This window comes from Pseudophryne corroboree, chromosome 6 (assembly GCF_028390025.1).
Source record: "Pseudophryne corroboree isolate aPseCor3 chromosome 6, aPseCor3.hap2, whole genome shotgun sequence".
NCBI lineage: Eukaryota > Metazoa > Chordata > Amphibia > Anura > Myobatrachidae > Pseudophryne > Pseudophryne corroboree.
In genome coordinates this window covers 248031152-248057617 of record NC_086449.1, presented here as the reverse complement: position 1 = coordinate 248057617, position 26466 = coordinate 248031152, and the positions used below count along the sequence as shown (strand labels likewise).

The following is a 26466-nucleotide window of genomic DNA, read 5'->3' as shown; positions in this document are numbered from 1 at the left end:
TCCTACGGATGAGTTCCATTTGGGCCGTCTACTTCACTTCCTTCAGACAGGAGTGACTTTGGGCCTAAAATTAGGGTCCATAAAGGTCCAGATTTCGGCCTTATCCATTTTCTTTCAAAGAGAATTGACCTCTATTCCTGAAGTACAGACCTTTGTGAAGGGAGTGCTGCATATTCAGCCTCCCTTTGTGCCTCCGGTGGCGCCTTGGGATCTTAACGTGGTGTTACATTTCCTCAAGTCACCTTGGTTTGAACCACTCAAAACTGTGGAGTTGAAATACCTCATGTGGAAAGTGGTCATGCTGTCGGCAAGACGTGTTTCCGAATTGGCGGCTTTATCACATAAAAGCCCATACTTGGTTTTTCACATGGATAGGGCAGAGTTGAGGACTCGCCCTCACTTTCTGCCAAAAGTGGTCTCATCTTTTCATGTGAACCAACCTATTGTCGTGCCTGTGGCTACACGGGACTTGGAGGATTCCGAGTCCCTGGATGTAGTCAGGGCTTTGAAGATTTATGTGACCAGAACGGCTAGAATCAGGAAGACTGAAGCTTTGATCGTTCTGTATGCGGCCAACAAGGTTGGTGCTCCTGCTTCAAAGCAGACTATTGTTTGCTGGATCTGTAACACGATTCAGCAGGCGCATTCTACGGCAGGATTGCCGTTACCGAAATTGGTTAAGGCCCACTCCACTAGGAAAGTGGGCTCTTCTTGGGCGGCTGCCCGAGGGATCTCGGCAGTACAGTTGTGCCGAGCAGCTACTTGGTTGGGGACAAACACCTTTGCAAAGTTCTGTAAGTTTGATACCCTGGCTGAGGAGGACCTCCTGTTTGCTCAATCGGTGCTGCAGAGTCATCCGCACTCTTCCGCCCGTTTGGGAGCTTTGGTATAATCCCCATGGTCCTTACGGAGTCCCAGCATCCTCAAGGACGTTAGAGAAAATAAGATTTTACTTACCGGTAAATCTATTTCTCGTAGTCCGTAGAGGATGCTGGGCGCCCGTCCCATGTGCGGACTTCTTCTGCAAGACTTGTATATAGTTATTGCTTACATAAGGGTTATGTTAGTTTTTCGGTGGAACCGTGGCTATGTTGTTGTTCATACTGTTAACTGGGTAGGTTTATCACAAGTTCTACGGTGTGATTGGTGTGGCTGGTATGGATCTCGCCCTTAGATTTACAAAAATCCTTCCTCGTACTGTCCATCTCCTCTGGGCACAGTTTCCCTAGCTGGGGTCTGGGGGAGGGGCATGGAGGGAGGAGCCAGTGCACACCCAGAGTCCAAAGCTTTCTTAAAGTGCCCTGTCTCCTGCGGAGCCCGTCTGTTCCCCATGGTCCTTACGGAGTCCCAGCATCCTCTAAGGACTACGAGAAATAGATTTACCGGTAAGTAAAATCTTATTTTAATCTCCCCCCCCCCCCCCCTATGTGAAACAGGTTATCCCCTGAGCAATATAACATTAACATTCAGTTGTTTCCTCACTAGAATAACCTGTTGCACAGGGTAGAATTGTAGGAGACTGAGGATATTGTAGGTTATAAAGGATAAGGAAGAAGAATTGTGTGTGGTAAATCTAAACACAGTTTTGTTCATTTCAGTATAATTACAGGGACAATTGGATGTTACTGTATATCTATGTAGGGGGTCTACTACAATAGACTGGCGCTCGGAATCCCGGCGCCCAGCATGCCGGCGCCGGGATCCCAACCGCCAGAATGCCGGCAGTGGTGCGAGCGCAAAAGAGCCCCTAGCACACCACGCTATTTATTCTCTATCCAGGGGTGTCGTGGACACCCCAAGAGGAGAATAGTTTTCGATATCCCGGCGGTCGGGATTCCGGCGCCTGTATGCAGAGCGCCGGGATATCGAGCACCACCCCTATGTAGGTAATATGCAGTATACTGTATTCTATTTAGATATATTACACTACACAGTTTTATCATGACCGTAGAACACAACTGTAATAAAATATTACAAAATACATGATTGTAAGGAATTCATCCCTCTGTGCCGCTACTCATTTGCAATGGCTCATTCGGGCTGAAGAGTTTAATGAAACTTCTGATTTTTCACCAGAGAAGTTTCCAAGGGGATTTGGAATCAGCTGTAAAAGAATCAAACGTTGCAGTCTCACCAGGAGGCTGCATTCAAACATTTATATTAGATAGTATATTTATAAAGGAAAATTTGCTGAATATCAGGTGTTTTTGGTGGGTTATTCCCAAATACCAAGGATCCCTTCAATGTAATTATTTTGGACCGCATCCCCCATTTTCGATCACAAAGGAGTCCCCCTATGTTTCTATGGAAGCTGCTAGAATGCCACATTTACCAATCTCTTAAGCCCCAGTTGTTAACGCCATGTTCAGATGGTGTTAGCCTATGGGCTACACATCGCAATTGTTTTCTGGTACACTTTTCCCTCGCACATGCGCAGTAACATGGTTCCCGAGCCTAGAAGTTACTTTACTGCTAACAAATCTCAGTGACAGACTCCTGTTAGAACCCTTCCCCTACATGTGTTTTTGGTACATTCATTGCTGAGATAAGAAAATAGCATTACCTGATATTTAGTAAATATGCCTCTCGGAAACACGACAGTCTGAAATCCAGGAACTTGGATGCCGTTTCTTTCCTCAGAGGATGACCAAAGAAACTGCCCTACAGTCAGGGTGTTTTGTAACACTTTAGACTCCTCAGTGTAAGTTTTTCCTGAGAATAAAATATGGAGCAAAATATGGATTTAGAGGGCTGCAATGTAAATGGTGTTCCCAGGAGTAACTGTTCTTGTAATGAAATTACTTATCGGTCATATCTTTTGATTATTGCAGCGAAGCAAGACAGAACTTCTGTAGCCAAAAGCCATCAAACCGGTAGCAGGAAAACAACATACATTTTACTGTATGTTACATACAGGATGAAGCAAGCTCCAGGGTTTGATGGTAAATCAGAACCATCCTCTATATTAAAATGCTATTTATGAGCTTCTAGTTTCTGCAGTCAGGGGGCATGCTATTAAGTTGTCTCAGAACCCCCATTTGCCCCTGATGTAAAATAGCTATGGCCAAAACAGTGTATGAAGGGGCTAATTCAGACCTGATCACTAGCAGGCGATTTTTGCACTGCTGTGATCGGATAGTCGCCACCTTTAGGAGGAGTGTATTTTCGCTGTGCAAGTGTGGGAACGCACGTGTAGCTGAGCTGTACAAACAGATTTTGTGCAGTCTCTGAGTAGCCCAGGACTTACTCAGCCGCTGCCATCGCTTCAGCCTGTTCAGGACAGGAATTGACATCAGACATCCGCCCTGCAAACGCTGAACACGCCTACTTTTTTCCAAACCCTCCCAGAAAACGGTCAGTTGACACCCACAAACGCCTTCTTCCTGTCAATCTCCTTGCGAACGCCCGTGCAAATGGATCCTTCGTACAAACCCATCGCTGAGCGGCGATCCGCTTTGTACCCGTGCGACACGCCTGCACATTGCGGTGCATACGCATGCGCTGTTTAGACCTGATCGCCCGCTGTATGAAAACGCAGCCTACCGATCAGATCTGAATTAGGCCCTAATAGCTTTATAGAAAGAGAGGACTATTGCTACTCTGTGTCTCTTCTGCGCCACATGAGATAAATAATTTGCCTATAAATGTCTCCAGCTTGTCTGCGCAGGATATCCTTTGCTCTATATGAATCCGTGCCTGAACCTGTGTTATAATACAGGTAGCCAACATTTTCACTAAAAACTTTTACTTACGGTTATCTGGTTATAATTAAATGACACACTAAAGGGTCTTGGCAAGGTTAGGCGACGACATAGAGTAGGTGCAAAATATATCCTGTAACCCTAATTAGGGGTTAAACATACAGTATATGTGTGAACAGAAATAGGTAAAAGTGAGGCAACTTAAATACGTATAATTTATATATCTACACTTTATATTTTTCTCCAGGTTGTAATGCAAGATAGATAATGTAAATAAGGAAAAATAATTCATGTATGTACCCCAGTCATATGTATTTCATTGATATGTATTCATATACATGCTAAAATGTTTTATATGTGTAAACCTATTAATGCACACATTGGTGGCCAGTGACCAATGTATATATACAACACTGGAAAGGATTTTCCCAGGTAGGTCCATAATACTTACCAATACTTGGGTGGAGGCACTGTTAAATGTACCCCATTAATGGGGGGCTAAGGGTGGGTACCCTTTAGACTACAAGGTAATCGGTAACCTAGAGTCCCTTTATAGGTCAAAGGGGGGTTACAATCCTGTAATCCATTATGGCTGTAAACCAAACTGGGCCATTCATAGCCCAATTCCAAGGATTTAATCACTCCGTGGATCACTTGCAATTTTCCCCAGACACGTGACTGACCAGAAGTGTGAGTGAACCTTTGCAGGGTTGCTCCTTCTGTCATTCTGTGCTACGATTAGCACAACTTTAGAGGCGGGCAGCTGGAGTTTCTTTGCTTGAACCACTAAAACTGATGCTCAGCCAGGTCAATCAAGAAGAAACCAAGCCAAGCCTTAGTGACTTTCCCCATAATCTTTCAGATAAGGTTGTGCTTAAACTCTCTTTTTAGATCACGTAAACAGGCTCCGGTGTATTTGTATCACTCAAACTCTAAGGACCCTTTTATGAGGGCCACAAGGAGGCTGGTAAGTGGACAGATGCTGTGTCTAATCTAATCTTTGGCTCAAATTCAGAACATGGGACCCTTGGGCTAGCAATTTTACTATCCATGTGAGAGTGAAGTGGACTGAGCCACCATGCCCAAAGTGTGTCGAGCAAAACAAGTGAGAAACTTGTTTTAATGTTCTGAACAAGTTTAAAGACATTCTTTAGCAGTTTTGTTATGCTAATCCAGAGGGTCCCATGTTCTGAACCTGAACCATCATTTTTCACTGCGTATAGAATGAGTGTCTTTTATGATACCAGGAAAGGTCCGATATTGACAATGAAATACAAATGGAAAATTGTGTCACAATGCAGTTAATTCTTGTGAAACTGTATTCACTGAGCAAAGGTTACAATCCAATGTGTTCGTATGAAGCTGTCAAATCAGTTTTCAAAATCATGTGATTAAGGAGAATTGAGAAATCTTTAGAAGTCACATCTAAGTGAAGAAAGAAGACTAAGAAGTCAGAAGGGAAGGGGTCCTCATCAGTTAGGTTTAAGGGAGAATCTCTGCATTAAGAACAATGCACCTTTTATATCAAGTACCTGTATCCCTCATAGAAGAGAATGTTAAAAGGGATTATGGTATTAAAAGTACTATTGATACAGTCCTTAAAGAATTGGATGGGTGGCAACATTTAAAGCTATCTTTTCTAGGAAGAGCCAACCTTATAAAGATGATTACCTTCCCGAAGCTGCTGTATCCTATTCAGGTTCTACCACTCGTGTTTACCAAGACGGATCTTAAACGAATTGATGCAGCTTTCAGACAATTTATTTGGAAAAAAATGAAACCTCGCCTTAGTCTCCGATTGCTACAAAGAACTAAATCAGAAGGAGGTATTAATTTTCCAAATATGGAAATCTATAATTATGCTGCTGTATGCAGGCATATTAAGGATTGGATCTCACATTCTGAATTATATTCCAATTATTTAGTAGAACAGTCCTTCCTAACCAATATAGATTTAGTTTGTTTTTTACACCTCCATAAATCCGACATACCAGCAGGAGTACTAGACAACCCTCTCTTAATGTCAGCGTGGTCAGTTTGGCATACAATTCGTAATAAATGGAAACTTAACGCCTCGTACTCTTTGTTTCTTCCTTGGCTTGGCAATGTAAACTTTCAACATGGTTTGGCATCTGGCCCCTTTTCTTTGTGGGCCCAACAGGGGCTTACCACAATTCATCAACTTACTGATACAACCATACAACGTACTCTTACTTTTTCTCAGGCTCAATCTAAATTTTCTTTCTTAAAAATTCACAATTTAGCCTTTTTGCAAGCACAGCATTATGTTTCTAAAGTGACCTCTTATCTTTCTCCCATGGACTGGAGGAACCAATTGGATATCTCCCTTCGATCTACATCTAACACTAAAGGAGCTATTTCAAGGTTCTATAAAATATTGCGGACACCATATTATGAAGGCCACTACGATACAGGCATCACCAGATGGCAGAGACACTTTCCTGATCTTAGTGAAGCAACCATTCTAAAAGCGCTTTTATATTCCAATCGTACCCTTCCAACCATTATGTACCAGGAAATGTTTTTTAAAATCTTTTATAGAGGATACCTATCACCTTCTCGTTGTCAGTTAGTGGGGATGTCTTCCACTTCGACATGTCCAAAATGCACTCGACCTGAAGCTACTCTTTATCACTGTCTGTGGGATTGTATTTATATCAAAAAATTCTGGCTTCAAATAAAACAATTCGCTATTTCAGACTTGGTTAATTTTCTACCATTGTCCCCTGAATGGGCCGTTTTTGGCATATTGACAACCACTTCTAGAATATCTCCGGGTTGTCGCAAACTACTGTTGATTTTATCAGCTGTGGCAAAAAAATGCATATTACAACAATGGATACATCCATCCCCTCCTTCCTTACAAATGTTTAAAGATAAACTCTTTCATGTATTCAAAATGGATTGGATGGAAACTTCATTACATAAAGAACAACGCATAGAGAAATTTTTTGAGATTTGGGACTCTTTTATTGACACTTTAAACATTTCAACAAAAACTCAGATTCATAACTGTTTTCGTACAACTCTATGGTATGAAACTGCAGTATTTCTATCTGAACCTCCCATTCGATTGAGTTAACACCCATTTCCTTAGTGCCCCTTCCCCCCCCCCCCCCCTTTTTTTTTTTTTTTTTTTTGTCACAGGGCTACAGGCGATCCCTTTCCCACCTTCCTCTCTTTACATCATACAAACGTTCATTTGCCGTTTCCTACTCTTCTATTCCTTCTTCTCTCTTCTTTCTCTCTACTCTTTCTCATTGGAAGAATAAATTCTCCTCTACTCTTCTTTTCTTGATCGATTACAAAAAGTTTTGATAATATGCGGTCTTTATAATTTGGATACGACAATTTGTATTACAATCATTTTCTACTGTATTGTTTTCTTAAGTATTATCCCACTTAATGCTTTGTTGGCATTGTATTGAAAATGTTTTAAAGGGAAAAAATTTTTTAAAATAAAAACATTTTGAAAAAAAAAAAAAAAAGGGATTATGGTGGAGATTATTGTGATTTCTATATTCAGAATAGAACCCACCAGCAATATGTAACCTTCCTGCTGGTCTTGACTTTCAGACATGTAATTTTATTCCCATTAAATAAAAACATAGAATTTGACTGCAGATAAGAACCACTCGGCACATCTAGTCTGCCCCTGTTTGCCAAACATTATTTGATCCTTATTTCTTTGTAAGGATATTCATATGTCTATCCCATGCATGTGTAAATTGCTCTGCTGTCTTAGCCTCTACCACCTCTGATGGGAGGCTAGTCCACTTGTCCACTACCATTTCTGTGAAGTCATTTTTCCACAAGTTTCTCCTGAACCTCCCCCCCTCCAGTCTCAGTGCATGTGCTATTGCTTCTCTTCATTTGGAGAATGTTTCCCTCCTGGACTTTGTTAGAAACTTTCAAATATATAAAGGGTTTTATCATGTCCCCCCTTTCCCTTCTCTGTTCCAAACTATACATATTGAGATTTTTTAGTCTTTCTGGGTATGTTTTGTGATGTAGGCCATGCACCATTTTAGTTGCCCTTCTTTGTACAGTCTCTAATGTATTAATTTAATATCCTTTTGAAGATATGGCCTCTAGAATTGAACACAGTATTCTAGATGAGCCGTACCAATGACCTATACAGTGGCATTATTGCTTCTTTCTGCAGCTGATTCCCCTCCCTATGCAACCAAGTACCTGACTTGCCTTCCTCATTGCTTTGTTACATTGCTTACCTACCTTTCTCTGACGTCCTAGTGGATGCTGGGAACTCCGAAAGGACCATGGGGAATAGCGGCTCCGCAGGAGACTGGGCACAAAAGTAAAAGCTTTAGGACTACCTGGTGCGCACTGGCTCCTCCCCCTATGACCCTCCTCCAAGCCTCAGTTAGATTTTTGTGCCCGAACGAGAAGGGTGCACACTAGGTGGCTCTCCTGAGCTGCTTAGTGAAAAAGTTTAAGTATAGGTTTTTTATTTTCAGTGAATCCTGCTGGCAACAGGTTCACTGCACCGAGGGACTAAGGGGAGAAGAAGCGAACTCACCTGCGTGCAGAGTGGATTGGGCTTCTTAGGCTACTGGACATTAGCTCCAGAGGGACGATCACAGGCCCAGCCATGGATGGGTCCCAGAGCCGCGCCGCCGGCCCCCTTACAGAGCCAGAAGACTGAAGAGGTCCGGAAAATCGGCGGCAGAAGACGTCCTGTCTTCAATAAGGTAGCGCACAGCACCGCAGCTGTGCGCCATTGCTCTCAGCACACTTCACACTCCGGTCACTGAGGGTGCAGGGCGCTGGGGGGGGGGGGCGCCCTGAGACGCAATAAAAACACCTTAAATGGCAAAAAATACATCACATATAGCTCCTGGGCTATATGGATGCATTTAACCCCTGCCAATTTTTCCTTAAAAAAGCGGGAGAAAGGCCGCCGAGAAGGGGGCGGAGCCTATCTCCTCAGCACACTGGCGCCATTTTCCCTCACAGCTCCGTTGGAGGGAAGCTCCCTGACTCTCCCCTGCAGTCCTGCACTACAGAAACAGGGTAAAACAAGAGAGGGGGGGCACTAATTTGGCAGATAAATCTATACAGCAGCTATATAAGGGAAAAACACTTATATAAGGTTATCCCTGTATATATATATAGCGCTCTGGTGTGTGCTGGCAAACTCTCCCTCTGTCTCCCCAAAGGGCTAGTGGGGTCCTGTCCTCTATCAGAGCATTCCCTGTGTGTGTGCTGTGTGTCGGTACGTTGTGTCGACATGTATGAGGAGGAAAATGGTATGGAGGCGGAGCAATTGCCTGTAATAGTGATGTCACCCCCTAGGGAGTCGACACCTGACTGGATGGTCTTATGGAAGGAATACGTGATAGTGTCAGCACTTTACAAAAGACTGTTGACGACATGAGACAGCCGGCAAATCAGTTATTACCTGTACAGGCGTCTCAAACACCGTCAGGGGCTCTAAAGCGCCCGTTACCTCAGATGGTCGACCCAGACACGGACACTGACTCCAGTGTCGACGGTGAGGAAACAAACGTATTTTCCAGTAGGGCCACACGTTACATGATCACGGCAATGAAGGAGGTTTTGAACATTTCTGATACTACAAGTACCACAAAAAAGGGTATTATGTGGGGTGTAAAAAAACTACCCGTAGTTTTTCCTGAATCAGATGAATTAAATGAGGTGTGTGATAAAGCGTGGGTTTCCCCCGATAAAAAAACTGCTAATTTCTAAAAAAATATTGGCATTATACCCTTTCCCGCCAGAGGTTAGGGCGCGTTGGGAAACACCCCCTAGGGTAGATAAGGCGCTCACACGCTTATCAAAACAAGTGGCGTTACCGTCTCCTGATACGGCCGCCCTCAAGGAACCAGCTGATAGGAAGCTGGAAAATATCCTAAAAAGTATATACACACATACTGGTATTATACTGCGACCAGCAATCGCCTCAGCCTGGATGTGCAGTGCTGGGGTGGCTTGGTCGGATTCCCTGACTGAAAATATTGATACCCTGGACAGGGACAGTATATTATTGACTATAGAGCATTTAAAGGATGCATTTCTATATATGCGAGATGCACAGAGGGATATTTGCACTCTGGCATCAAGAGTAAGTGCGCTGTCCATTTCTGCCAGAAGAGGGTTATGGACGCGACAGTGGTCAGGTGATGCGGATTCCAAACGGCATATGGAAGTATTGCCGTATAAAGGGGAGGAGTTATTTGGGGTCGGTCTATCGGACCTGGTGGCCACGGCAACGGCTGGGAAATCCACCTTTTTACCCCAGGTCACCTCTCAGCAGAAAAAGACACCGTCTTTTCAGGCTCAGTCCTTTCGTTCCCATAAGGGCAAGCGGGCAAAAGGCCACTCATATCTGCCCCGGGGCAGAGGAAGGGGAAAAAGACTGCAGCAGCCTCTTCCCAGGAACAGAAGCCCTCCCCCGCTTCTGCCAAGTCCTCAGCATGACGCTGGGGCCTTACAAGCGGACTCAGGCACGGTGGGGGCCCGTCTCAAGAATTTCAGCGCGCAGTGGGCTCACTCGCAAGTGGACCCCTGGATCCCGCAGGTAGTATCTCAGGGGTACAAATTGGAATTCGAGACGTCTCCCCCTCGCCGGTTCCTGAAGTCTGCTTTACCAACGTCTCCCTCCGACAGGGAGGCGGTATTGGAAGCCATTCACAAGCTGTATTCCCAGCAGGTGATAATCAAGGTACCCCTCCTACAACAGGGAAAGGGGTATTATTCCACGCTGTTTGTGGTACCGAAGCCGGACGGTTTAAATCTGAAATCCTTGAACACTTACATACAAAGGTTCAAATTCAAGATGGAGTCACTCAGAGCAGTGATAGCGAACCTGGAAGAAGGGGACTATATGGTGTCTCTGGACATCAAGGATGCTTACCTCCATGTCCCAATTTGCCCTTCTCACCAAGGGTACCTCAGGTTTGTGGTACAGAACTGTCACTATCAGTTTCAGACGCTGCCGTTTGGATTGTCCACGGCACCCCGGGTCTTTACCAAGGTAATGGCCGAAATGATGATTCTTCTTCGAAGAAAAGGCGTCTTAATTATCCCTTACTTGGACGATCTCCTGATAAGGGCAAGGTCCAGAGAACAGTTAGAGGTCGGAGTAGCACTATCTCAAGTAGTACTACGACAGCACGGGTGGATTCTAAATATTCCAAAATCGCAGCTGATTCCGACGACACGTCTGCTGTTCCTAGGGATGATTCTGGACACAGTCCAGAAAAAGGTGTTTCTCCCGGAGGAGAAAGCCAGGGAGTTATCCGACCTAGTCAGGAACCTCCTAAAACCAGGCCAAGTGTCAGTGCATCAATGCACAAGGGTCCTGGGAAAAATGGTGGCTTCTTACGAAGCGATTCCATTCGGCAGATTCCACGCAAGAACTTTTCAGTGGGATCTGCTGGACAAATGGTCCGGATCGCATCTTCAAATGCATCAGCGGATAACCCTGTCTCCAAGGACAAGGGTGTCTCTCCTGTGGTGGTTGCAGAGTGCTCATCTTCTAGAGGGCCGCAGATTCGGCATTCAGGACTGGGTCCTGGTGACCACGGATGCCAGCCTGAGAGGCTGGGGAGCAGTCACACAGGGAAAAAATTTCCAGGGCTTGTGGTCAAGCATGAAAACGTCACTTCACATAAATATCCTGGAACTAAGGGCCATTTACAATGCCCTAAGTCAGGCAAGGCCTCTGCTTCAGGGTCATCCGGTGTTGATCCAGTCGGACAACATCACGGCAGTCGCCCACGTAAACAGACAGGGCGGCACAAGAAGCAGGAGGGCAATGACGGAAGTTGCAAGGATTCTTCGCTGGGCGGAAAATCATGTGATAGCACTGTCAGCAGTGTTCATTCCGGGAGTGGACAACTGGGAAGCAGACTTCCTCAGCAGACACGACCTCCACCCGGGGGAGTGGGGACTTCACCCAGAAGTCTTCCACATGATTGTGAACCGTTGGGAAAAACCAAAGGTGGACATGATGGCGTCCCGCCTCAACAAAAAACTGGACAGATATTGCGCCAGGTCAAGGGACCCTCAGGCAATAGCTGTGGACGCTCTGGTAACACCGTGGGTGTACCAGTCAGTGTATGTGTTCCCTCCTCTGCCTCTCATACCCAAGGTACTGAGAATCATAAGAAGGAGAGGAGTAAGGACTATACTCGTGGCTCCGGATTGGCCAAGAAGGACTTGGTACCCGGAACTTCAAGAGATGCTCACGGAGGACCCGTGGCCTCTACCTCTAAGAAAGGACCTGCTCCAGCAGGGACCCTGTCTGTTCCAAGACTTACCGCGGCTGCGTTTGACGGCATGGCGGTTGAACGCCGGATCCTGAAGGAAAAAGGCATTCCAGATGAAGTCATCCCTACCCTGATCAAAGCCAGGAAGGATGTAACTGTGCAACATTTTCACCGTATTTGGCGTAAATATGTTGCGTGGTGTGAGGCCAGGAAGGCCCCTACAGAGGAATTTCAACTGGGTCGTTTCCTGCATTTCCTGCAAACAGGACTGTCTATGGGCCTAAAATTAGGGTCCATTAAGGTTCAAATTTCGGCCCTGTCGATATTCTTCCAGAAAGAACTAGCTTCAGTTCCTGAAGTTCAGACGTTTGTCAAGGGGGTACTGCATATACAGCCTCCTTTTGTGCCTCCAGTGGCACCTTGGGATCTCAATGTAGTTTTGGGGTTCCTAAAATCACATTGGTTTGAACCACTCACCACTGTGGACTTAAAATATCTCACATGGAAAGTGGTAATGCTGTTAGCCCTGGCTTCAGCCAGGCGTGTCTCAGAATTGGCGGCTTTATCCTATAAAAGCCCTTACCTAATTTTCATACGGACAGGGCAGAATTGAGGACTCGTCCTCAATTTCTCCCTAAGGTGGTTTCAGCGTTTCACTTAAACCAGCCTATTGTGGTACCTGCGGCTACTAGGGACTTGGAGGATTCCAAGTTGCTGGACGTAGTCAGGGCCCTGAAAATACATGTTTCCAGGACGGCTGGAGTCAGAAAATCTGACTCGCTGTTTATCCTGTATGCACCCAACAAGCTGGGTGCTCCTGCTTCTAAGCAGACTATTGCTCGTTGGATTTGTAGTACAATTCAGCTTGCACATTCTGTGGCAGGCCTGCCACAGCCAAAATCTGTAAAAGCCCATTCCACACGGAAAGTGGGCTCATCTTGGGCGGCTGCCCGAGGGGTCTCGGCTTTACAACTTTGCCGAGCAGCTACTTGGTCAGGGGCAAACACGTTTGCTAAATTCTACAAATTTGATACCCTGGCTGAGGAGGACCTGGAGTTCTCTCATTCGGTGCTGCAGAGTCATCCGCACTCTCCCGCCCGTTTGGGAGCTTTGGTATAATCCCCATGGTTCTTTTGGAGTTCCCAGCATCCACTAGGACGTCAGAGAAAATAAGAATTTACTTACCGATAATTCTATTTCTCATAGTCCGTAGTGGATGCTGGGCGCCCATCCCAAGTGCGGATTGTCTGCAAAACTTGTACATAGTTATTGTTACAAAAATCGGGTTATTATTGTTGTGAGCCATCTTTTCAGAGGCTCCTCTGTTATCATGCTGTTAACTGGGTTCAGATCACAAGTTGTACGGTGTGATTGGTGTGGCTGGTATGAGTCTTACCCGGGATTCAAAATCCTTCCTTATTGTGTACGCTCGTCCGGGCACAGTATCCTAACTGAGGCTTGGAGGAGGGTCATAGGGGGAGGAGCCAGTGCACACCAGGTAGTCCTAAAGCTTTTACTTTTGTGCCCAGTCTCCTGCGGAGCCGCTATTCCCCATGGTCCTTTCGGAGTTCCCAGCATCCACTACGGACTATGAGAAATAGAATTATCGGTAAGTAAATTCTTATTTTAAGTCACATTAAATAGTGACTCCTAGATCCCTTTCCTCCTCAGTAATTTCCAGTATAGTGCCATTAATACTATATTTAGCCTTTGGATTTTTGAGACCCAAGTGCGTGATGGTTACAGACAGAAAACAGGGAGGCAAGATGCGGGAGAGCCACCTACTCTTCCAGGGCTACAGGGAACTACCCCAAAATCGTTTGTCTCACGCAGCTTCCAGGAGTTTAGGCAAGTATGGTGATGCCTCTAAAATTATACCTTATTGTATCCTTTGGAATTTATGGGCCTGATTCAGAGGGGTGGATTTAGGGGCCAGGGCACCCCCTAGGCACAACAGTAACAGACACCCCTCTGCCTAATTTTGTTACTTTCATTTATTAATTTTAATCCCTCATTTGATAATTGCCAATCTAATTGAATAATAAAAAAAAAAAGCCATATCTATGACATTTCGTTTTATCTTTAATTGTGTATACATATTTACTAAGTAGGACAGCTTACAGGGCAGTCTGTGCATGTCCTACCCATTTGCACTGACGGCATGTGGTACAGCAGAGGGGAAATATTTTGCAATTACTCGTATACTGGCCCTCATTCCGAGTTGTTCGCTCGGTATTTTTCATCGCATCGCATCGCAATGAAAATCCGCTTAGTACGCATGCGCAATGTTCGCACTGCGACTGCGCCAAGTAACTTTGCTATGTAGAAAGTAATTTTACTCACGGCTTTTTCATCGCTCCGGCGATCGTAATGTGATTGACAGGAAATGGGTGTTACTGGGCGGAAACACGGCGTTTCAGGGGCGTGTGGCTGAAAACGCTACCGTTTCCGGAAAAAACGCAGGAGTGGCCGGAGAAACGGTGGGAGTGCCTGGGCGAACGCTGGGTGTGTTTGTGACGTCAAACAGGAACGACAAGCACTGAACTGATCGCACAGGCAGAGTATGTCTGAAGCTACTCTGAAACTGCTAAGTAGTTAGTAATCGCAATATTGCGAATACATCGGTCGCAATTTTAAGAAGCTAAGATTCACTCCCAGTAGGCGTAGACTAAGCGTGTGTAACTCTGCTAAATTCGCCTTGCGACCGATCAACTCGGAATGAGGGCCACTGTATTTCGGGCTGACAGTAACAACACAAGCATCCAAGTGCTGCCCCTAGCTACGTGCCTAATGAGGAATTCCCCACTGCTGATTCAAAGATGTACGCTAACTTCACAGCAGCTGTGACGTTGGGGTTATTCATAGATGAACGCAGATGGCTGCATACACAGCAGATCTGCATTCATCTCTGCACATGTTGGGGGCTGCCCAGTACAGGGCAAGGCTGCCCAGCATGTGTAAGGCCACCTCCTGATGCATTCACAATCTAATTGTGAACGTTTCGGTTTGTGGGAGCACAGCCTGTCAGGTGGTCAATGCCCATTTTTTTTTTTAATCAGAGCGGCTGCTTGTGACGTTGTGCAACCGCTCCGAAACACGGTTCCAGTCCGCCCCCGTTCGCCCCGCCCTCCAACGCTGCGTCACCGCCCTGAAAACGCCTGCTGCTGTCAATCACATTGCGGTCCTATCCATAGGGGATGCAACCGCAATGTGTGAGTCCACACAGCCGCTGTGCATACGTGCCGCAACAGCGGCTGTGTCTGAATTGACGTAGCTGCTGCGTGAAATTATGCAAAAGCCGCAGGAGGCATCTTACGTTAAAAAAACACTCACTGCTGGCTTCTGTGATCTGCTGTGTCTGAATACGCAGCATCGGACCATTTGTGTGACCTTCAGACATCTGAGTAACCGGCAGGATACTCAGGATATCTGGCAAAATCACACTGTCGGAGCCAGTGAATCTATTTCCAAGGATGCAGCCTCTGGCTTCAGCACAACCAGAAAATGGCGCCAAAATGCACCCATTTTCTGGAACATTCCCCATCACCGACCCTAACACCAGCAGGCAGTCATGCAGCAGCTTTTGGGACACAGCGACTGACATCGCAGGACCAGATCTGTATATGTGCAGCGAGGCTCTTACATATGTGCACAATGCACATCATTAAATATTGGAGATTTGCATAGATATAGTTTTTCTGTAAATCTCTGAATTAGGGCCTAAGCCACCTTCTCATTATTCCATCCAATTTACTGAGAAATAGAGGGGAGGTTACACATATTATATTAATGACATTATGTTGGGGGAAAAATGCCATAGGAGGAGAAAAAATAATATTTAAATATTGTCAATTATAAGATTTATATTAAGTTAAGATCTATAACTTCAATTAGAACTTCTGGTAATTTGGTTCTCAAAATAAATATCCAGCAAGCTTTACATCAACATCCTGTATCTCTGGCTGCTGGCTTAATGTGTTCAGTTCTTATTTGATGTGAAATCCTGGGGATTATTCTGATGTATTTTTTGAGAAATGTCAAAGAACAATAAGGGGCTGGCGCTGAGCCGGACGCCCACATGCATACACCCAGCCAGGTGATAAGCCCAGGAAAAGTTTCTTTACACTTGATTTAATAGCAAAAAAAAACATTAACTATTACGTTTGACTTACACACAAACTCCTTTTATAATAAAGCTAATGTTATAAAGGGATTATCTTTCTTCCCGTACATGAAGTAACTGGGTATTTTTTATTTAAATGTCTCCAACATTGGGGGTAATTCTGAGTTGATCGCAGCAGGAAATTTTTTAGCAGTTGGGCAAAACCATGTGCACTGCAAGGGAGGCAGATATAACATGTGCAGAGAGAGTTAGATTTGGGTGTGCTATTATGTTTCTGTGCAGGGTAAATACTGGCTGCTTTATTTTTACACTGCAATTTAGATTGCAGATTGAACACACCACACCCAAATCTAACTCTCTCTGCACATGTTATATCTGCCTCCCCTGCAGTGCACATGGTTTTGCCCAACTGCTAACAAAGTTCCTGCTGTGATCAACTCAGAATTACCCCCATTGGCCCTAATTCAGAGATGTACATAAATTCTATGTTTTTAATAGAATATTTTTACTCAAAATAGAGTGTCATATACAGATATCGCACAACGCACATGGAACACATGCAATACACATAAGCACCACAACATAATAAAATATAGAAAGAACGTATTGAACAGGAAGCACCACATACAATACAATATATCAAGTTTGTAACAGAGTGCTGAAATCACAATCACACGTCAATAAACCCCGGTATTATAAGTGTACGTGAACAGGCAAATATTCATACCGAATAAAATTGCAAAATCCGTAAGCAATATAATAGCCATCATTAAACTTTCCGTAATAGTTTGCATTTGCAAATAACTAACTAACTAACTAACCTATAAAAACCATATAGAGAAACAAAAATAAAAATTAAGAAAGAAGAGCGGGAAGTGGGAAAGGGGGCAACCCTGCCTAGTGCCACAGGATAATGTAAAGGAGGAAGAAACATAACTGTTTACTGAGATCCTGATTCTCTGATGTTGGTACAGCAATTTCGTCCACTGTATATAGTTAGGCCCGAAGCCCATACATTTCATGACCTCCCATAGGTAAGACCATTCAACACTGTCAAACGCCTTGGCCGCGTACAGAGAGACCACGACCGAATCAGAGGGAAAGGCATGTGGGGCCTGTGGAATGGTATGCAATCTACGCAGGTTAATGGAAGTGGACATCCCAGGCATAAAGCCGGTTTGGTCCGGGTGAATGATGGAGGTAATAACTGTGTTAAGCCGTAGTGCCAACATTTTTGCCAGGATCTTAGCATCGGTGGGAATCAGGGAACCTAAGGTCCTTACCGGGTTTCGGTATCAGTAAGATAACAGCCTGATATAGAAGGGGGAAATTGATTGTTAGCAAATATATCCAAATATAGGGTAAGTAACCTGGGGCCATAAAAATCAATGTGGGTTTTGTAGACTTCAGTGGGGATTCCATCACAACCCGGTGCCTTACCTTTTGGAGATATGCCAATGGCCGCAGTCACCTCATCTAACGTCATAGGTGCCTCTAAAAAATCTCGAGCCTCAGAGCAGAGTGTAGGTAGAGCAATATTCCTCAGGTAAAGGTAAAGGTCCGCATCGGAGCATACCAGCCGAGACTTATAAACATCATTGTCACAAGACAGAAATAACTGCGCAATGTCCGGCGTGGTGTCAACAAGGGTGCCATCACTACCGGACATTTGAGTAACAGTGGTTCCAGGGCGGTCTTAATGCACTAAGTGGGCCAGCAAGCTGCCAGGTCTATCTGCTTGCATATATATATTAGTAGCACGAAACAGAAGAGAACGTGAGGTTTTATCTGATAAGTGGGCTAACCAAGCTGACTGAGCTATCAACCAGCGCGTTTTAAGTGCAGGGGAACCATCTTTCAAATATTGAGTCTCCTGGTTCCTAAAATCAGTTTCAAGGACCTTCTCCTTTTCCCTGCAAGACATTTTATGGGCTGCTATGCATCCAATAAACGTACCACGTAAGAAAGCCTTAAATGAATCCCAGACCACGGTTACCAGGGCTGAACCTGTATTATCGGTGAAGTATCCCTCCCACTGTGTCTCTAGATCGTGACAGGTGCCCAACTGGGCCAGCCAGGAAGGGTGTAGCTTCCAGTAGGACTGTACCCTCTGGCACTCCACATTAAGTGACCACAACAAAGGTGAATGATCAGATATACCCCGGGCCTCATAATGGACATCCGTGATTTTAGTCAGCAGTGCGGGAGAAACTAAGATCAGGTCCGTTCTAGAAAAAGAACCATTCGTGCTGGAAAAACAGGAAAACTGGTGGAGCGCAGGGTGCCAAGTTCTCCAAGCATCTATCCACTGTAAACTACCTAAAAAAATAAGTAAATTTAGTAGAGCTACCACCCACCACGGGGACAGGAGGAGACTTCCATCTATCCAGAGAAACATTAAGAACATTATTAAAATCCCCCAAACAAATGACAGGAGTATGAGGGGAGGAAGCAATGAAAGAGGCGTCCTGTTGCAAAACATCATAAGAGAATGGAGGAGGGACATAAACAAATAAAAGAAAAAAGGGCTTAGCGCTCAATTTACATTCTATAAACACAAATCCACCATGTGGGTCAGTTTTAATTGCTAGTAACTCAAATTGAACTGTCTTTTTTTTATCAGGACCGACATCCCACGAGAGAAGGAGGAGTGAGAGGCATGATATGCCCACCCCAACCAGGGCCTGCGGAGTGACATCAAATCTGTTACCCTCCAGATAAGTTATGCAGAGACAAGCAATGTCCGGGTCAAACTTCCTAATCATGTTTAGGACTAGGGAGAATTTTATTTTATTATTAATACCCCGGACGTTCCATGCAAGAAATTTCAGGTCGGGCATAACACCTGCAGGAACATGAGTTACTACGGATAGAAACCATACTAAATATATTTGAGGACCCATGGAAAAAGAAACAAGGTATACAAGCATTGAACTGAGCCAGACGAAGGGTCAAAACTACCCAAAGGAGGCGACATATACATTAGTGCAGGGAAATAATGAAGTCTAGCGTCCCTAGAAACATACCATTCACTGTCCCTGACTTGTAAACCGTGCCATCCAGTACAACAGACATTTACTTCGCAAATTGGACTATACACATATGAAAAATAAAAAACTGAAGAAATAAAAAGAATACATAAAAACTAACAGTTTCCCAACAACAGTCCCCCACCCCATACACCACCGCAAACAGTGGCATACTTATACCCCAAACAAAACCCTAACTCTGAAAGACTAAATTCCCAAGAGGAACCTGTAGATAAGGCTAGTCGGTAAAGTCCAGAACCACCAAAGCAAGGGGGGCTTCCCGAACATTATCTTGCATATCCATTGCACAGAAGTATGGCAGTGTCAGCACAGGAGATCAGTCTGGAGCCGGCTGACGAGTGCCCGGTGCGTATCTGTCCAACCAGGTAGCTGCTTCTGTAGGGGAGTTGAAGAATTTGGTCTCTCCTTCCGCCACCACCCGGAGCCGGGATGGAAATAACATGGAGTAGGAGAGATTAAGGTCCCTGAGACGATGCTTGATAGGCATAAACTGGACCCGGTCCTTCTGAACATCCACAGCGAAGTCTGGGAATGTCGACACCCTGACGCCATTCCTGAGTAGCGGGCCACTTGTACGGCCCAAACGAAGGACTGAGTCATGATCTTTATAGTGCAGGAATTTAGCAATAAAGGTGCACGGAGGGGCACTAGGAGGTAAAGGCTGGGAGGGTATTCGGTGTGCCCATTCCACCGCAAACTGTGCAGTAAAGGAATTCACACCATACAGCTCTTTGAGCCATGATTCAAGAAAGTCCTCAGGGTGACAACTCTCCTCTTTCTCAGGCAGGCCCACAAATCGAACATTATTCCTGCGTAGATGACCCTCCATATCCAGGAACTTGTTTTGAAGTGAGGAAACCTGCTGGTACACAGTGGAAACGGTTTGCTTTAAGAGACCACATAAATCCTCCAAATTGGAGACACGCGTCTCAGCCTCTCCTACTCTCTCTCGGATGCGTTGAACATCTTGCCGCAGTAAGGAAAGAACGCATTGTACTTTCTCCATTTTATCGGACAAACGCTGTTCACTACCCGCTATAGCTTCCAGCACTTGTTGAATAGATGGAGCAGAGGGTGCCGTAGAGGAACCGGAGGCAGCCCCAGACGGGGGGTCAGGATGAGCTGGAGAAGAAGACGGAGGAGGCGTCTGCGAGGCCTGACTGGCAGATTGTATAGCAAACTTCTCCAATTTATCCGCGGCCGCACGTTGGCCATCCTTTACCATGGTGACCGAAGAAGAACTGGTAGCCAAACAGAGAGGAGGAGCACAGGCAGTGTCTCAGAATAGAAGTGTAGAGAAATGCAGGCAACAATGAGGTCACAAATATTCAGTAGCTACTGTATATATAGGCAGCCTGTGTCTGGGCAGCAGGGTATATGAACAATATTCACAGAGGCATAAACTTCCAACAGCAGCTCACCAAGCCAGACAGACTTTGCAGGTGCACTAAACATTGTGATGCTGACTATTGAAGCTCCTCCCAAAATGGCCGCCGGACCCACAGCCCCCACTCCCTCTTCACTGTATAGCAGCCACAAGACACTGGGCCCACAGAGGAACAAGGGAAAGGTACCTGGGGGCAGCAGGGGGTCCGTCCACACTCAGGGCACCCGGTGGCGCCGGACACCGCTGCGGGTCCGCGGAAGCAGCCGCCCGGGACCTCGCGGCCGGAAGTCCAAACTTTAGTCCAGGGATTCAGGGGAGGCCTAAGCCCCATAATCTGTTACCGGCCGCTGCGTCCAGGAAGCCACCAGAGAGGGCCGGAATGGGCACCCGCCGCTGCACAGAGGGATGAGGGAGGGTGTATAGCGCAAGAGTGCCGCTGGAGAGGGTCAGGATCAGTAGCAGGATTAATGGCCCGGGGGGCTCCTAGATTCTGCTGCTTACTCCCTTGCCGCTGTGGCCACGCCCCCACATAAATTATTTGTTTACATATGTCGCAGATGTTTGCAGATATGCGCAGGAGATAAACTGTTTATGTGCGGGAACCACACCAGGAACATAACTTGCACTGGAACCGTACTGTGCATGTGCCAGAACCATACTTACCTACATTTATTTTCTCCTCTCCGGGAGATACTCGGAGAGGAGAAGCAGGTGAGCAGCGGCGGGGCCGAACCAATGACGTCATTAGGCCCCACCCACTACAAGAGCCAATACCGCGATTGGACGCTATTTGCATATGGCACTGTTTAGCTCCCCATTCTGCATACTTACCTAGGAAGTGGGCAGAATGCGGGAGGGGTGCCCTCTCTTCCGGGGCTGCACGGGACTACCCGAGAAACCGAGTGTCTCCCGCAGAATCCGGAAGAGTAGGCAAGTACGGCCAGAGCCACACCTCACATGCACAGTAAACCACACTGTGCATATGCCAGAGCCACACCTCACATGCACAGGAACTGCACTGCACATGCTGGGGTCCTTGATATATATATATATACAAAGTCTATATTGCTAGTGCATACGTGATAATGTAGCAGATTAATAACAATCCTGTGCATTATAATGGAACATATGCATAATGTATAATTTAAATGCATACCCCCCCCCCCCCCCATGTTTCCCCTGTACCACTGTCACGGTGAGCCCCAGTCCGACCCTGCGCATCTCACATGCACAGGATCTGCACTGCACATGCACAGAAACCACACCTCACATGCACAGAAATCGCACTGCACATGTGTAGGAACCTCACATTCAAAGAAAATGCAGATCAGAGAAGCCAGCAGTAGGCATCTTTTTAGCACAGCGTACAAATGCGCGGCAGCTGTGCTATGGCATCCATAATAACAATAACAAATGTGAGGACACTTTTGGAGACTTTACAGTGTTAAGTGTGTGTGTGCGCGCGCGTGTGTGTGTGTGTTTGTTTATATAAATAATATATATCACAGTAAAGGCGTCTATGAATCTATAACGTCTTAGATACACTTCTTGCAGGATGTCACAGTCCTGCATGAAGAACAGCTGGCAACAGGGGGTTTGAATCACCCATCACTGCTGCCTGGAAAGAAGAGAAAAGACTGGACGAGATGGGGCTGCAGTCAGTCCTGTAGGATCACCAGCCGCAGCCAGTGTAGAAGTGTGGTCAGTCGTAGCTTCCCTGAACCACTTCAACTGGGGATTATTAAGTTATGAAAGTTATCATGTTATTATTATTTATAATGAGTGCAGTGTGTGCGGTGCACACGGTCCCCCGGGGTCCACGGGGGCCCACATCGCACACCCTGCACCCATTATTTTTAATACTTACCCTCTGGAGTCCCACTGCGCAGCAGCAGCACTGCAGAAATCACTGGGAAAATGGCGCGGCACACTTTTCCCAGTGTTTTGCGCGCATGCGCAGTAGAAAAATACTGGGAAAATGGCCACCACGCCATTTTTCCAGAGATCTGCACATGTGCTGTTGACTCTGGAACAGAGTTAAGTGAGCTGCCGGCTAGAGAGGAGGGGGTCCAAACGGAGCCTGCACGCCGGCCTCCTCCTCTCTAGAAACGCCCCTGGGCAACACTGTGGCACAATGGTTATCTTTGCTACCTTACAGCAATGAGGTCATGTGCTCAGGCTTGAACTGGCCCACAGGGCAAATCATGTGTCCCTAAGGCTGGGTACACACTTGGCGATATGCACCCAATGCGGCGGATCGGACGATATGTTGTTCACATTGTCCAGTGTTTTCCATATATTGTTAACAATACGCGCTCCTGCAGGTTGTTAACGATGTACAATATCTTTAGTATTGTACAAGACGGCATGCACCTGGATGTGGGTGCATACCGTCACTGACGAGAAGCAATCTGTGTATATAAACGATATCAGTTGCAGGAGGGGGATCTTGTCACATCTTATTTGACATCTGTAAGTGTGTACCCAGGCTTACACTGCATTCTCCTGGTGAGCCCTTCATGCCTACACTGCATGTGCTTGATTCCAATCAAGGCACTATGGCCCTCATTCCGAGTTGATCGCTCGCTAGCTGCTTTTAGCAGCCGTGCAAACGCTAAGCCGCCTCCCTCTGGGAGTGTATCTAAGCTTAGCAGAAGTGTGAACGAAAGGTTAGCAGAACAGTGCTGAAATTTTTTCAAGCAGTTTCAGAGTAGCTGCAGACCTACTCCTTCCTTGCGATCCCTTCAGTCTGTTTAGTTCCTGCTTTGACGTCACAAACACGCCCTGCGTTCGGCCAGCCACTCCCCCTTTTCACCAGGCACGCCTACGTTTTCACCTGACACGCCTGCGTTTTTTAGCACACTCCCGGAAAACGCTCAGTTACCACCCAGAAACACCCACTTCCTGTCAATCACTCACCGATCAGCAGAGCGACTGAAAAGCGTTGCTAGATCTTGTGTGAAACTGCATAGTTTTTTGTGAAAGTACATTGCGCGTGCGCACTGCGGCCCGTACGCATGCGCAGAGATGCCGATTTTTAGCCTGATCGCTGCGCTGTGAACAACGGCAGCTAGCGATCAACTCGGAATGACCCCCTATATGTGTAGAGTTTGTATGTGTGTGCTGTACTAACTTAACTATAACTTAATATCTAATAACTGTTAAATTCTAACAATTAAAATAATTATTGAAGACAGTATTTTTCTTTGCACTTTGAACATTGTGAGCAAAGTTGCTTTTGCTGACTATGATGATCTGTCATGTTTCATATCTTTTACAAGTATGCCAACGAGGCATGGGCAAATGAGGAACAGATAGCTTTTTTACTTAACAGTCTGATAAGTTTTTGTTTTTTTCTTGTTTAAGAAGAAAAAATAAGTACTACATATAAGTGTTTACAATTTATTGTGGTTGTTAATATGCATATTAAACATACAGTAGCACAGCTGCTCATAAGTCCCACTGGGGTAAAACTGTCTGTGATTTGCATCCAATGTTGATTCTTTATTTCCACTGAACTCTTCAGACTTTTAACTGAATGATTTTCTCTGTTCTAACTACCTGGATCCAACCTCCGAACATATGCAGCATCAGGACCGTCTAGATTTTGGAATCCCTTCCGTTGCTATGGAAAGCAAGTATCCAACACTGATGGAAGGCTGTATTGCACTTACCATGCCTCCACCTCTCCCAGTGGAGTAATTAACAAGGGCTGGCAGTCTGCAAGTGGAAACAAACCATCAATTACATCTATAAGCCAGATCCATTTTAAAAAGCAGTTATTGAATTAAAAGGCACACACAAACATACACCAAACTTCTCTCTTGTATCGGCTGCATCAGTCCACAGAAAGCACAAATATCCATAGAAACTGGATTACTTTAAAAATTAAATAGAAGGCCTGGGGCTGAATTAAGGTCCCCACAGTGACTAAATTTTTGCAAGATACTTTGCTGATACGCTCAGTACTCTAGAGAAACAAGGAAAGCAGCTGTACTCAGCTCATATGCAGATGCAAGGACGGATTTCCTTCATACTAAAGGCTTTTTTTCTATACATTTTCGAGTAGATAGGCTTAAAATCTGTGTCATGTAATCGAGGTCAGTGCTATGTCTTTTGTCTCAAAAACATATTTGAGGAAAGTTGATGGTATTATCATCGGAACACATCTACTGAGGGACAAGTTTCTAAACAGAAGTTCCAAACTATTGGAGATTTGGCATGGACTCCAAGAAAGATGACCAGAGTCCATGCTGATTCTGTGACAGGAGGAATGAAGCAGTCTACAGAAGGTATGCATATAAAATAAGAGGTAATACATTCATAATGCATGAATTTGTCTGCCTAGCAAGGATTCCAACATAATAATAAAAAAGTGGATATTTTTATATCAATTAACTCCCCTCCCCCCAAAAAAACAAAACAAAAAAAACAACAACAACTAGATTAGCACAGGAGGTTCATGCCTCGCAAGTAAGTAGCACTGTAGGTTTGCAAACTTATACAATCCCCAAACCATTGATTCTTACTAGTAAAGTCATTATTATATCAGATTTTTCTGGAAAATTTGTTTTTGTTTTTTTTATGTTTGTTTTTGTTTGGGGTTTTTTTCAACTTCATGTAAATAAATGTGGCTAGATTTTTACACAGTGCTTTTGCTGACAATCCGGGTACCCCTAGTACTATGAATATAGTAAGAGGGGCAGGTTGGGTATCTCCTAATCTATCCACATAGAATATTTTACTCCAATAATAAAATCCATATTTTCCAGATTTGATACATTGTCAATTATTATTATTATTATTATTATTATTATTAATTATTATTATTATTATTCCTGACTCATTTACTTAACCCATTATTTTTTAGTGTCTTACAAATAATGTAGATTTATAACATGTCGAGAACACCTTTTGTACAGCACAGCTGCTTAACAATAGCAATAAATTGACCGTTGTGTGGCACAATTATAATGTACACATAGTAGAGGCAGCACTTTTGTGGGCTGAACCAATAGTTAGCTTATCTCTGTTCACTCGGGGTTTAGTGATATCAATGGTTCTTATGGTGCATTCTTATTACTATTGGCTTAGACTACAAGTGGCTCTTCTGCGAGTGGGCGCTGTATATACCCTTTAACGCTTTTTGTTATAGTGCATACATTGATGTGACACTGGCAGAGAAATCCAAAGGTCACTGAGCATGTCTAATGCTGATCCTGCACCCACACACCTGTCTACCTGCAACCCGTCTCTTCTTCTGCACTGCATCCAGGGCCGGATTAACAATGGGGCGGATGGAGCTGCAGCTCCAGGCCACCCCATCAAAATAGGCCCACAGCATCCCCTGCTGCTGGAAACAGGAAAAAATGTTTTTCCTGTTCCAGCATGTCAGTAGCAACAGAGAAGCCTCCCTGCGCTGAAACATTTCTCTTCTCCTCCCCTTGCTTGCCGGGATGCAGGGTGATTTAGCAACTTGTCTGGTCCCGTGGATCCTGTGCAGGGCGGCTAATGATCCTTGCTCAATGTTAATCGTAAATGAGTTTTCCCTCAAAGGGGGCGTGGCCACGGGTCCGTGATTAGGCCACGCCCCCGGTCTTTCTAGTGCCCATTCTTATGCTGTGTCCGGATTCCGGAAGGCTCAGTCACAGTGTTTGGGGGAAATGGGGGAGAATGGGAGCTCTGTGGGAACAGGGATTTTGTGTTGGAAAGGACAGGCTGGGAGTATGTGTAGGGACTGGGGTGAACAGGGTGAGAGTGTGTTTATGGTGACTGGAGGGGACAGGCTGTGTGTGGGTTGGGGGTGGGGGGGAGGGTGCTGGGTGGAACAGGCTTTGTGTGTATGTACAATATGTATGTATGTACTGTATGTGTGTGGCGTGTGTGTAGGGAGACGAGGGGGCAGACTTTGTGTGTCTGGTGACATGGG

The 26466-nt window shown here is 45.3% G+C and overlaps 1 protein-coding gene across 1 annotated transcript in view; it reads left to right on the top strand.

Moving 5' to 3' along the window:
- The first annotated feature begins 24204 nt into the window (after positions 1-24204).
- Positions 24205-26466, top strand: part of LOC134931950 (protein shisa-like-1a) — a 97083-nt gene continuing 94821 nt past the window's right edge. Inside the window, exon 1 of the mRNA XM_063925856.1 lies at positions 24205-24829. The gene's annotated coding sequence lies outside the window, so the exon portion shown is untranslated. The remainder of the gene's footprint in view (positions 24830-26466) is intronic.